General features: G+C 45.4%; 1 protein-coding gene across 1 annotated transcript in view; it reads right to left on the bottom strand.

Annotated features, from left to right (window-relative positions):
* The window catches only part of TRAF6 (TNF receptor associated factor 6), a 24,237-nt gene extending 22,104 nt beyond the window's left edge, over nucleotides 1–2,133 (bottom strand). The window contains exon 1 of the mRNA XM_081935178.1: nucleotides 1,977–2,133. The gene's annotated coding sequence lies outside the window, so the exon portion shown is untranslated. The remainder of the gene's footprint in view (nucleotides 1–1,976) is intronic.
* Between the last annotated feature and the right edge of the window lie 8,128 nt (nucleotides 2,134–10,261).

Genomic DNA, 10,261 nt, shown 5'->3' with positions numbered 1-10,261 from the left:
GCTTTTACATCACTGGTTTACAAGACATTATTCTGATGGATTAACAGATAATCTCCTATTTAATGTCCTTTAATTATGACTCTATGTTTTATGATAATTATTATGAGATTTTAATTACTAGGAACTATCTATTTCACTGATATACAATTGCTATTAAGAAATAAAATGGTAATTCTAGGCTGGTCCCACCATGCCTGAAACATCCAACAAGGGCATTCAATATCTAGTGACTTTTAACTGGCAAGATCAGGCAGCAGTGATAATATCATCATGATAATTACAAACAGAACCAGTTTGTAATTTTTAAAAAATAATTTAATTAAAATTTATCTAGTAGCAAAATCAACACTTTGCCGGCACATTATACATTCCCACCTAATCCATATGATTAAACCTAAGAAAGCAGGCTTTCTGAAGCAAAGTGAAAATTAAATGTGCCATTTCAGAATTAAAATGTTAAGGAATTTTGGTCTGAATACTTAAGAAAATGACATAATCAAAAAGTGCCCACCCCAGTAGCACAGGAAACTGAATATACCCTTTTAAAACTTCGAGGACTAAACATTAGTAAAAAGGTGTTTCATAAACAACCATTTTAGACTTATGTCCTGGCTTCCTTTATTTCAAACCAGATCTTGATTTAGGATAGTTATTATTACACACTGTTAAATGGGATAGTAAGCAGATACGATCTCAGAAAAGATTCCTGTTTCCACATAAATGAAAGCATTCCTGCGTTCCTTTTGCTGCCAAGTTATGTATTGTTGCTTTGATGAAGAAACTAGCATTTTTTTACAGCTCCAACCCAAAAATATACAGGAGACAGAGAGGAAAAAAAAATATAGACAGCCAAAGAAGAGGCGAGAGACAAATGAAGAAACTGCCAAACAACAAGTGGGACGTATGATCCTCAAAGGCCAGTCCATGGGAAAGAGACAACAGGAAAGAAGTTGCACTCTTCCTAGTTCTACCTCTTAACTTTTCAACTTTAGAAATTGTTCTATTTATTAAGAGACAAAGAAAACACTCATTTTCTATTTATTGATAGAAAATAAAGTATTAGAGTGGTAGAGTGTGCACTCTACCCATGCTCTCCAAATCTTTCACAGTTTTATGTGACTTGCGGAAAAATTTGATTTTTCACCTCCCCTCTATATTGTAGAAAGTTCTTTACAAAACTAAGAATTTCAATGTGTAAAACACACACAGTTCAAAGTAGGGCCCCTCGATAGCAGATTCCAAGTGGGAGGGAATAACACACCAACTTCTAACTCTCACTATACTATACAGGTAGTCCTCAACTTACAACAGTTCATTTAGCGACCATTCAAAGTTGTAAATGTAACAGCACTGAAAAAAGTGATTTATGACCTTTTCGCCACACTTATGACCATCGTAGCATCCCCATGGTTACACGATCAAAATTCAGACGTTTGGCTACTGGTACATTGTTATGACAGCTGCAATGTCCCAGGGTCATGTGCGTGATCAGCTTTGGCGACCTTTTGAAGAGCAAAAGTTGATGGGGAAGCCAGATTCAAAGAACAACTTGCACAACCAACCAACCAACTAAGCAACTAACTGCCGTGATTCACTGTGGCCAAGAAAGGTGGTAAAATGGGGCAACATTCACTTAACTGTCTCACATAACGACAGAAACTTTGGAGGAAAGCTCTTAGGTGGAGTCAGCTTGGCAGAAGGCTGTTACGGGCCGACATTTAAGCACAAGCCCGCGGGTGTAGCCCGGAGACAAGAGCCTGGATGGGCAGCGGCAGAGACGACCAAGATCCCCCACTGAACCCACTCGGGGTCTCACGAACCATTCCGGATAGTCCTGGAGCAGGAAGCGCGCGGGCTAGGAAAGGGGAGCAGCAACGAGACCGGGCGCCAGAAGAGAGGAAGGACGTCGGCGGAGACATAAGCAGCCCCACGAGTTTTGCACTTTTTGAAAGTTATATATTTAAATTTATACTCACGCCAGGACGGGCACCAAGCGGGCGAGCCTCCCCCGTCAGGGTCCCCCAGCCCTGGAGGAAAGGGAGTGAGTGAGAGGAAAACAGGGCGCCGCGCTTGCCTTATCTCTTGCCCCTCCGAGACTTCTCCCCAGGCGCTACGCGAAGGCCGCGACCGAAGCGGACTGACGACGGGAAGGGGGAGGCGGCGAAGGAAGCAGCCCGAACGGAAAGACGCTTCCGCCTCCGCCAGGCCTGAGAGGGCGAAACCGCGCCACAGCGCCCCTCGGCAGGCAGCCAGGCAGGCTTCTCACAGCCGGCCGGGCGAGCCCTTTGGCAATGGGTGGGCGGTCGAAAAAAAACAAAACAAAAACCCCGCCCGCTTGCTTCAGCTTGCCCACGCGGGCGGGGAAAGTTGCCCTTTTGGCTTGCTCGGTTGCGCTCTACGTTTGGAAGCCTTGCCTGGCTTCCCTTCCTGGCCGAGCCGCCTCCGCTTTGCCTTTGCGGAGCGCCATCGGTCCGGGGACCGCTCTCTCTTCTGTGAAGTGGGGTTGCTGCATCCACCCACAAGAGCCGCGTCCGGTGCTCCTTGGGTCGATGACGGGATCGGGTGTCCCGTTTCTAGAGGCGTAGCTCGATATGTTTAAAAATCTTAAACCTGGGCTTAAATGGTCTTCCATGGAGTAAAGGGGTGGGTGGGTTACACAGTTGTGAATGCCCCCTCCTTCCCTTCTTGCACCCTGTCATACATTTCAGTACAATAGGAGACTGTAGAATAATTAAAATAAAAATAAAAAAGTTTAATAAACGTTTAATAACGTTAAAAGTTATAATATTTTGGATATGTGATGAGACACCCAGAAAAATAGGTATCCTTCACTTAATTGGCAGTTGATTTATGGAATCTTTTTTTGGGGGGGGGGATTTTTATATATTTAGCATCTTTTGCCAATATTAGCTCCTTTTTAGTTGCAGATAGCTATACTCCATGGCTACTGAACTTTCTTATTAAATAGTGATTTTCTAGCCAGCAGATTAGCTAGGAATGATGAAGATTACAATCCAACACTCAGGAAATCTGGAGATAAAATAGTTAATTTGAGAATAAGGAAATGCTTTATTAAATTCTTAAATAAATGCACAATAAAGTTTAAAAATAATCACATTTTTCAAAATAAGCCAAAAGCATTTCAGCGCAAAAGTGCTCATCAATGGCCTAATGTACCATCATATGGCTAAATACAATACATCAATAGACTTTTAATGTTTTATATATATAGCATCAAAAGAAAGCAAAAAGACTCAGCAGTTAAAGTGAGTTTTGCCCCATTATATGACCTTTTTTGCCACAGTTGTTAAGAGGATCACTGCAGTTATTAAGTGAATCGTGGTTGTTAAGCAAATCTGGCTCCCCCCCCCCCCCCCCGCCCTTTGACTTTGCTTAAGGAAGCTGGCTGGGAAGGTGACAAATGATGATCACATGATCCCAGAAAACTGGAACTGTCAAAAATATGTGCCAAGTGCCCATGTTTTGATCATGTGACTTTGGGGATGCTGCAACGGTCATGAAAAATGGACATGTCACTTTTTTCTATTTCATCTTCCAATTGTCAATTAACAAATTGTTGAATTTGTTTATAGGTAGTGAACTAACTGTAATTTAAAATCTAGCCACCCTTGGACTATGTTGAAATAAGGGGGAAAACAGCTAAAAACAACACAAGCCTTTTATACTCATGGATTAGGAATGAAATGAAGACTAAGGTATGGAGACCCAACAGGGGAAAAAAAGCATGTTGACAAAGCATGTTTGTATCATGATTAATACAAATGGGGAAAGATTACAGATAGTCCTTGACTTACAACAATTAACTTAGGGGCCGTTCATAGTTAGAACAGCCCTGAAAAAGGTGACTTGTAACCATTTTTCACACTTACAACCATTGCAGCATCCCCATGGTCATGTGATCAAAATTCAGACACTTGGCAACTGGTTCATATGTAGGGTAGTTGCAGAGTCCCAGGGTCATATGTTCCCCTTTTGTGACCTTCTACAAAGCAAACACAATGTGAAAGCCACATTCATTTAACAACCATGTTAATAACTTAACAACAGCAGTGGTTCATTTAATAACGGGGGCAAAATTCACTTAACAAATGTTTCACGTAACAACAGAAATTTTGGGCTGTGGTCGTAAGTCAAGGACTAACTCTAGTAAGCAGCCAAATCACATCTGCTTTTAAAGATCAAACTACACTTAAAACAATTTATCTGACAGTTATCCTCTTTAATTTTTGTCACCCATTCCAAATCACTTTTGTCAAGTTTTTTGTGCTGATGAATTGTATGAAGTCCCTTCTATGATCTCCTGATCATTCCAAATTTTCATTCACTGGTTCTAATTGCTAGTTGTCTTTCACCATATTCTCCCTCCTGTTTTACTCTTCAACAATTTCCATGGTGGATTTGCTTTTGTTGTTGTTGCTACCACCATCTACTAAAATGATGTTCAACATTAAGACAATAATCTGGACACATGCTCAGCCTGCAGAAAACCAAAGCCAGTACTTGTTAGATTGGGTAATGGATAGGCACACACAGGCTTTGACCAATAGGATTAAACATTTCTTCCCGCCGGAACAGAGGACCTTGGTGGAAACCACTGCAATTGGTACAAATATCTAACACCCCTCCCCTCTTAGATGGAACAATCCTACTGGTAACGTAGCCACACAGGTAGGCGGGCTTTTGGGTAGCTCTGCCTGACCTGCGCAGTTCAGTAGGAGGGGTTTCCTTGGACAGGTCGGACAGACCTGTTTGCTCCGCAGCTCCGCTTGGTGGAAGCTCCTGGAACCTTTCACAGGCCGCGGCTGGAGCTTCTGGAGCCAGTTCGCTTGGAGCTCGCTGCCAGCCTGCAACAAAACCAGATATGTTTCCCGGTACCCTCGGGCTTGAGCTGGCTGTGGAAGGAGTGAGTGTATGCTCCGTTTGGGTAGGGCTTTGGCTAACTCGTGCAGGAGTTACCTCTGGTTGTCTTAAGAGTGGAGTTGGAGAGGCGGCCACAGAGTTGGTCAATATGCCTTCGCCTGTTCCTACCGTCCTCGAGCTCTAGGAGGTAAGAGCGAGGGCCGGTGATGCCTATCACTGTGCCAGGAATCCACAGAGTTCCCCCAGTGTAGTTGTGGGTGTATACCGAATCCCCTACGCTAAAAGTACGCATCTTGCTTGTGGAGTCTGGGGGCGATGAGGCAGAATAATTGGGGTGTAGCCGGTCTAAGTGGGACCTTAGCCAGCGATCCATGAGAAGGTCAGAGGGGCTTCTCCCAGTAGTGGCACTGGGTGTGATGTGCTGAATTAGCAAGTAATGGTCAACCTGTGTTTGCCAATCTCCCGGGCCCATCCTAGAGAGGGCCTCTTTTGCAGATCTCCCCATTCTCTCCGCCTGACCATTGGAGGCTGGATGGAATGGCGCAACCAGGACATGCCTGATTCCCTGAGCTGCTAGGAAGGTCTCAAATTGCATGGCTGTGAATTGGACCCCATTGTCAGAGACCAAGACATTGGGAAGGTCGTACATGGAGAAAAGTCTCCGTAGCACCTTGATGACTGCTTCTGCCATTGTGGAGGTCATTAGGACTACTTCTAATCACTTCAAGTAAGGGACCACAACTACTAGGAATGTTTGGCCATGAACTGGGCCAGCAAAGTCAATGTGCACCCTAGACCATGGTGCTTGAGGTCTCTCCCACTCCTTAGCGAGTACCTCTGGGGGAGCTGGTCTGGATTCCTGGCATGGCGTGCAGGTAACCAGCCATTCTTCAATCTCCCTGTCCATGTTAGACCACCATACGTAACTCCTAGCCAAAGACTTCATCCTGACAATTCCAGGATGCCCTACATGTAAAGCCTTTAATACTGCAATGCGCAGTTTGGGTAGAACAACAACCCAGTCCCCCCACAGTAGACAGCCATTTACCACTGATAACTCATTGCATTTAGCAAAATACATTTTAAAATCAGCCCCAACAGGCCCCTTGCCCCCCCTCCACACCCAGTTCAAAATTTGTTTGATGGTGGAGTCCTTCACGAGACAGGCCCGGTCTCCAGGCAGTCAATAAGGAGGACTGGTGTCTCGGGAGTAGGGTCAGCAAGAAATTCAGGCAGTGGGCAGCAGCTGAGAGCATCAGCGTGCCCCAAAGTGGAGCCCGGTCGGTGGATGAGGTGGTAGGAGTAGGCAGAGAGGAAAATGGTCCATCTGGTCACGCTGGGTGATAAAGACACTGGGTTAGGTCGGTCCCCAGCCAGTAAGCCCAACAAAGGCTTGTGGTCTGTAATCAGTTCGAAATCCCATCCACAAAGGAACTTGTGGAACCTTTTTACTCTGGCCACAGCAGCCAAAGCCTCATGGTCCATCTGGCTAATTTAGCCAAAACTTTTCCAGGGCCTAACGAATGAAGGAGGTGCTGTACAATGGGTACTGGGTAGGTGCTTTATTAATTGTGCATTTGTAGTTCGCACAAATGCAGACTGACCCGTCAGATTTGACAGGTGTTACTATACGTGATCGACTGGCTCTAGGATTCCCTGGCCTACAAGCTTGTCAATTTCCCTGTCAATTTTGGAGCGGAGAGCAAAAGGGACTCTCCTGGGTTTTAGCTATGGGGCTATGTTGGGGTCCAAACTAAAGGAAATTGGAGTCCCCACATACTTACCCAGACCGGTGCCGAAGACGTCCTTGAACTCCTTAAAGATGGCTTCACTGCTGTCATCCTTCAAGGCATTGATGCTGGTCACCTCTAGGCCCCGGGCTTGGAACCAACCTAGCCCTAGGAGGCTCAGGTTGCCGCTGACCACTGTCACTGGGAGTTTTCTGCTGAACTGCTTGAACTTCACCTAGAAGGTGCCTTGGCCAAGGATGGGGACCCGGTTTCCCTGGTAATCGTGTAGGCAGATGTCAGGGGTGCGAAGATGCTGCTTCTTGAGGCTAGGGATAGCCTGTTTCAGGGTAGACCATGGTATGATGGTCAGTGATGACCCAGTGTTGATCACCATCTCACATAGAGAGTCCTCGATGAGGACTGTGACCTTCAGCTTTTTTGGCCGCCTGGTGCGGACTTGTCCGATAGATGTGTGGTGGGTGACTTTGTTGTCGCCCTCTAAATGCCGTGGTGGCTTCTTCTAGGCCCCTTGGCTGGGCCTTGGTTGGCGGTTTGGTGCACTTCTAGGCTGCCAGGCAGTGGCAGAGAATTCGCTCTGGCCCACCTTGGCGATGTGCCCCTTTCACTCACAGCGCTGGCAGGTTGCGTCGCGGAAATGGCATGCCAATCTGACATGGTCTCCTCCGCAGCTCGTGCAAGGCGGGGGACGCAGTTTGAATTTGCGCACCAGCTGTGCGTGGCTACTGTGAATGCGGCAGCTGTCATCTTCTTCTCCTTCAGAATTCTCAGGCTCTGCAGCCTCGCGATGTACGCATGTGCTTTTCTTGGGGCATGCATTGACTCTGCAGAGTCTCAGTCGATTTGATGGCTGATTCTGATGCCCTGGCTTCATCCAAGGCAATCTGCAGAGTGAGGTTAGATTTTGCGAGTAACCTCCTCTGTAAGTTAATGTCCCGTACGCCGCATATTATGCGGTCCAGAATCAACTTGTCTGGGTCTCTGAATTTGCAGTACGCTGCGGCCTTGCGGAGTGCAGCAACATACTTGTTAATCGACTCGCCCTCCTTCGATTTCTGATGTTGAATTCATGCCGGTGAATGTGCTTGGACAGCTTGGGCACATAATGAGTCCTAAGCGTCTGCTGGAGCACAGACCAGGCAACTGATTGGAGCGTCATCGGCTCAGAGAGGTCTTTCGCTGTTTTGAACACTTCTCGCCCACAGTACCCAAGGAACATGTTCTTCTTGCAGCCTTCAGAAAGGACTATGAGGTCGTTTGCTCGAGGAAACAGTCAAATCGTAGCATGTATGAGTCCCAGTGCTCGGTGACTGGGTCATACGGAGTCAGTGAGGCATGCATGGCTATTTTGTGTTCAGAAGGCACTTTGAGTTTGCCGCTCAAAAAAATGGCTGCTTCCCTTGGCTGGATGTACTTGCTGGATTTCTTCGCTCTTTTTGGTTCACCTAGTTGCCTTCCAATCCCACCTTCATCTCCAGTGTTAGATTGGGTAATGGATAGGTACACACAGGCTTAATGGTAACAACAGCTCTTTATTAAATGCAACAAGTGAGGACAATCCAGCGAAGGTTGAATCTGACAGCAGCCCTTTTATAGGGAGCTGTCAGACCCTTCGACAATAGGATTAAACCTCTGTTCCCGCTGGAACAGAGGACCTTGGTGGAAACCACAGTAGTTGGTACTAGTATCTAACAGTACTGATTTGTGAATACTTCTTTTTCAATATATAATTGTTTTAAAAATACACTGCACAATCCATGCCTGTTGGATCATCACTTCAGAGATGTTTCCCTATTTAAACAGAAAAAGAGTGACTATGAATGGGCCAAAAGAAGTGGGAGAGGCACCGTTTCCCAACTTCCTTCTGGTTCCTCAATGAGTTTCTGTGTGGGTAGCTCCGTCCCTCCTTGGAATAAGAGAAGAAGGGAAGGAGAAATGCAGCCAGGTTGCAGAATTCTCAAGGAGCATTGCAGCCATCTACTTCCTGATTTGAATTGAAGAGCTGAAATACATAAATAACGGGATGGGTTGGGTTGGGTGGGGCAGTGAAGAAGAAACTAAGTGATAGAATTTCTGTTGTAATGCCAGGATATAAACCACGTGACATACAGATTTGTATCCACTGTTGCTACATGAGCATGAAAGACTGACATTTGCATGGTGCCACCATAATAAATACACATTTGATTTTTTTGTGTCATGTCTCTGCCCAGAGATGTTGTAAGAACTAGTAAACACTTTGAATGTTCATAAGAGATAAAAGAATGATTAAACATTCCTCTTCTTCTGTCATCTTTTTTCCACCTCTAACTTTCACCTCACATATTAGTTTATGTCCCATTAGCTTTTAACTTCCTATTTTTCTAGATATGGAAGGATGTAGACAAATCCTGCTAAGCAGGGTTTACTCCAATTCTTGAATGGATGACTATAGGGAAATTCCTGGATTGTCAGAATGGAAAGTAAAAGAAACATTCCAAAGAAAGCAAAGAAAAATTATTTCCATATTGCTGCCAAGAAAACTAAATGGATATTGGACAGACAACTTTGAATCTAGGCTCTTTACTTTTTGCTTGTCAAGATGGGTGGTAACACTTAGCTTATCTAAGACGATATCAAGCAACTAAGAAATTTGCATCTGATTCATACTTGTATGTGAGATCACCCGAAAATACCAGATCAATAAGCTTGACTTGTAAATTGAAACATATTCTGGAAGGAGTAAATGGAAAATCCTAAACTTTTACCCCAAAAAACTAGGTGGGTATAATGTCACCGATTAAATTGAGATTGCTTTCATAATTCCATCGATCCTAAAATGCAGAGGTCTCTGAAATATTTTTTACCTATAAAAGAAGTGCCATATGATGGCACTATTATTAAAGTGAATTGCAAATGTCCTATAGCAAAATATATCCATTTTCAACAGGTTTGTTTCAATCACTTCATCCAGGCTTGCAATCCCTTGATTTCTCCCTTACCCAGCAGCAGCCAATGGACATCTTGGCTGATGGAAAGGGAAAGAAAGAAAGAGAAGGGAAGAACATCCATGAATCCTTCTCTGCCCATGCCAGCCCCCATGCACTCCACCAATCTGTGTGGCCCTCCCTCATGTGGTTTCCCTGATTCATGCTGGCCCTCTCATATGCCTTTCCTGACCCACGCAGGACCTCTTGCACGTTCCCATGCATCCTTTCTGAATCCCACCAACGCCCTGTGTGCCTTCCCTGACCCATGCAACACTTCTTGTGCACCCTCCTCAACCTGCACATCTTCCCCAATCGATGTGGCATTCTTGGACACTTCCACACACTTTCCCTGATCTGTGTGACCCCTGTGTGCTGTCCTTCACCTGCACCGAATTTCTTGCACACTTCCAAGCACACCCAGGCAAACTACTCAACCTAAGTCACCAGTGGTGGGTTGCAATTAATTTTACAACACTTCTGTGCATGTGCAGAAGCATCTGGGTGGGTGGGTGGAGCCTCCTGTCATCACCACTTCCGTTTCACCCAATCCAGGGCGAACCAGCAGCAACCCACCTCTGCAAGTCACCCCTTTCATGCCCTGCACAGCACTTCTTGCACACACCCGGCATCCTTCTTGATCAATGCCAAACACCTGCATGCTTT

The sequence above is a fragment of the Natrix helvetica genome (assembly GCF_964273705.1).
Source record: "Natrix helvetica genome assembly, chromosome: 1".
Taxonomy (NCBI): domain Eukaryota; kingdom Metazoa; phylum Chordata; class Lepidosauria; order Squamata; family Natricidae; genus Natrix; species Natrix helvetica.
This window is presented reverse-complemented; position numbering and strand designations above follow the sequence as displayed.